A 4,218-nucleotide genomic window follows, 5' to 3' on the forward strand; every position below is an offset into this window, starting at 1 on the left:
CGACCAAGCGGGATATGGCTTCCTCCATGGGAATGGGGATTTCAAAACTGAGACGAACCCACAACGCCTCTCTGTTCTTCTCGTTTGAATTTTCATTTCCCGCTTTGTTATTTTAAACCTTCTATTTTTATTTTTTTCTCTTTTTCAATAGAGAGTTTAATTTTAATGTATCATAAGTTTTAGATTTTTTTTATTTAAACTAAATAAATATAGTAATTACGAAAATAATAAACGGTGAGATACTTACAAAAATGTATTTTAAGACATATCTCGAATGTCGAGGGTGTAACTCTAAAATGGTCATATCTCGAATGCTATGATCTCGTGCTGTGATAGGATGACGCAAGTTACATTTTGGGTGCACTCGAAATATGTGTAAGAGCTTAAATCGAATATTAAGCATTCGAGATAGGCGCAAAATGTGAAGGGGATTTCAGCACCCGAGATATGTACAATTTTCTAATTCCCTCCTCAGCGTTCGAGATATAATCAAGGATTTAGTTTGGATCTTAGCACACGGGATATGTGTATTATGGTTTAGATGTCTCTGCACCCAAGATATGTTGGAGAATAAGTCTATTTATAGAGTCCATCCCAATACCTACCCTCACACAATTCACAAACCAATCTTTTCTTTCTCTTCTTTCCATTTTATTCTGAAGGAGAATAATCAATTCTTCTTTGTTGTGATTTATCCCAATGGGATAGTTAAAAATCATGATGAAGGAGTGATTTTCGAGTTTGATAAGACTGTCATGTTGTGCATAAATCTGATTGATAGCCTGGATGGACTAAAGACTGTCATCCTGAGCAATATGGGGGGAGTAGGTACGAAGGAGGTTGGGTGAGTTGCATATAGATTTTTGCACGCGCATTCAAACAGTGGATTTACCAACCAGTTATTTTGGATTGATAGGGATCAGAGTGAGGGTAATGTTCGACGTTCATGCACAGCTAATACCGCAACATGTGATGGAGTTGTATGCTGCGGTCCGTAACGTGGTTGTTGGTGGTGGACCATCTCTTTCGACTCATGAAGTTGTCCCACTCGAGGCAGTGAGGGCGATTCAACTTATGTTGTCGGGTCCAGGTTGTCAAGTAATACAACTTCTGAAGATGAGTATGTGCCAGAGACTCCCGACAGTGGTGTTGGTAGGTTTCTCCTGCCACCCCCTTTGGCCATTCCTCGACTGTCTGATGTTCTTAGTCATTATTAGATGCTGCACTTGGACGCAATGCAGCCAAACGATCTTCTGAATGCCAGTGACGAGGAGGATTACAATACTAATGGTGGGATGAAATTCCGAGTTGAGCATAGGTTCAGGAACCGTGAAGCAATTCTAATGACAGTGAAGAACTACAGTATTCGACAGAATGCGGAGTACAGAGTTTTGGAGTCAGATAGGCTTAAATACCACTGTCGTTGCAAGCAATTTGCCAACAGTCGTCCATGGAGTCTTCGTGTGGCACTACAATAGAACTTGAATTACTTGTATATGTTACAATTTATTTTGGATGCATTAGAGTCTATTACGTTAGTTTTGTATTTTGCATAATGTTGACATCCACGTGAAATTTGTAGGGAGGTGCATAGGTTCGGTGGATCACATACCTGTCTGGCATCTACCATGTCTTAGGATCATGCTCAGCTGGGTAGTGGTTTGATTTGCAAGGTCGTGTTACCTATGATAAAGACTGACCCGTCAGTGTCTATCCTGGTGTTACAAAGTACGGTTCATCAGAGTTACCATTTCAAGCCCTCGTGTCGAAAGGTGTGAATGGCAAAGCAAAAAGCGGTTGTCAAGACTTATGGCGATTGAGAAGAGTCGTACAACAGGATACCTGCACTCTTATAAGCATTGTAGGAGTGCCTCCTAGGTACGATTCATAAATGCATTGTTGTTCCTTATTCCAACTGGGACATGGTTGACGGAGAGTGGAATCAGTTTGATAAGATTTTTTGGACATTTCATCCATATATTGAAACGTTTAAGCATTGCAAGCCTTTCGTATCTATGGACGGGACACACTTGTACAGAAAGTATGGGGCGTACTGTTAATTGTTGTGGCTCAAGATGGTAACAATAATATTCTTCCTATAGCTTTCTCATTAGTTGAGTTTGAGACAATAGAATCATGGTCGTATTTTCACTCGAATTTGAGACAACATATTACTCCATAATATGTACGTACCTAGAAGCAAGTGGGAACCTAAAGACATCGTATCTGCCGGACTAAAACACGGGAACCTATGGAAGATCCATGAGACAAAAAGCGGCATATACCATGCAATGTCAATCACATCACGTGATGTCGCGATGCACAATGAGTGGTATGTATGACAGAGTAGTGCAGACCCCAATGATAACTGGTTGCAACAATCGAAATTCTCTAGTAACGCCAGTGATCTCAAAGGGACAAGTGTAGTAGACTTGTCTGTGAACAGAAACCCCCCAATAAGTATCATCAAGTAGTACTGGGCATACTGACGGGTTGTATCCAGGGCTGCCCCAGCAAGAATGTGTGTAACCCTGTCCCTGAGCCAGGTCATCCTCACCCCAAAAACCTGCTTCCCTCCCTCTGATTGTGATGGTGGCCTAGCGTCAAGTAAATCCTCAACCCACTCCCACATGGGGTGTCTATGCCATCACTGGAAGTCTCTGGTACAATCCCCAATGGGCTCTCCAACAATGCGCAGACTAATGTGGTAAGCAGCATCCTGGAGCGTAATTTTGGCCTCACCCCATGGAACGGGGAACTTGTGGGTCTCGGGCTTCCGCCGCTCGACAAATGTAGAGATCAAGGAATTGTCAAATATAAAATTCCTCAACTCTACTGCATGTCCAAATCCAGCCTCCCTTATATAGGGAAATAGGATGGCCGGCGGTAGGAGACCCAGGGTTACACAGAGTGGCAACAGTAACGGTGGTCTCTGCAATTTCTAAAACATTTACTCACGCATATTAATTACGACTAAACCATTAATTGTTGCTAAACATTACTAAAACTTATAAACCACCGAGATAATCTTATGTATTAAATGCAACAGATACCTATTTATTGGACTAACATGTTAAATGAGAGTTACTTATTTTATTTATTTAACTTAACTTATAATTAGTTACCTATTTTATTTATTTAACTTAAGTAATCACAATCAATTATACAAAGTATAAAATCATACTAGGTATACCAATGAAACTAATATAGATCTTTTAACTTAGTCTTCTCACTATACCTATCCCGTTAACTAAGTTACTAAGACTAAACATCTAAACTTATTAATCACTAACAATAAAAAAATGTTAAATTACTAACCTCAAAGTCTAAAGCTCCAACTACATGCCAAGTAGCATTCGGTCTATTGATGTCTACTTCGTGGACATATTGTCGAGTGTCATAGTTTTTGAAGGAGCTCAAATTCACGCGTTTAGAAGGTTACAAAAGTGGAAAAAATGGTGGTTATGCATATAATTCTTAGATATTGTGACTTATATATGCATGCGAGCTTTATGCTGAGACCCCATCCATGACGATTGCTCATATCTCGGGTGCTAAGACCCCATTCACATTATGCGCCTATCTTGAATGCTCAGTATTCAATTTCAGCCCTTACATATATCCTGGTTGTACCCAGGATGTGACTCAGCGTCACTCTATCATAGCACAGAGTCACAACATCCGAGATATGGCCATTTTGGGGTTACATCGTCAGCATTCGAGATGTGTCCCAGGATGCATATTTATAAATACCACCGTTTATTCATTTTCGTAATTACTATATTTATTTAATTTAAATAAAAAAATTTTCAAGTTTTATGGTCCAAAAGTTTAGATATTTAAGTAATAAACTGAAAAAAATTATTATGTGACTTTGTTTGTGACTAAAAAGAAAACAAACAACAACCAAGAAAGAAAAAAACAAACAAGAAACTGCTTAAGAAAGACAGTTCCGTTGAATACTACTCTCAAACTCCTTCCAAGGGAACAGAAGCTCCACTTGGAGAGAAAGAGTCCTTAAATAAGAAATTGGTTTTAAACTAGTTTACAATACAGTGTACCAGTTTAAACCAGTTTATAAAAATAGAACTAGTTTTAATTGAAAAAACCAGTTTAAACTAGTTTATAGGCTAGAATCAGTTTTAACTTTTAACATATATAAAATTAGTTTTTACATTTTCTCTCTCTCCCTCTCTCCCACTCTGTCTCTCATTCTCT

Source organism: Arachis duranensis, chromosome 4 (assembly GCF_000817695.3).
Source record: "Arachis duranensis cultivar V14167 chromosome 4, aradu.V14167.gnm2.J7QH, whole genome shotgun sequence".
NCBI classification, from domain to species: Eukaryota; Viridiplantae; Streptophyta; class Magnoliopsida; order Fabales; family Fabaceae; genus Arachis; species Arachis duranensis.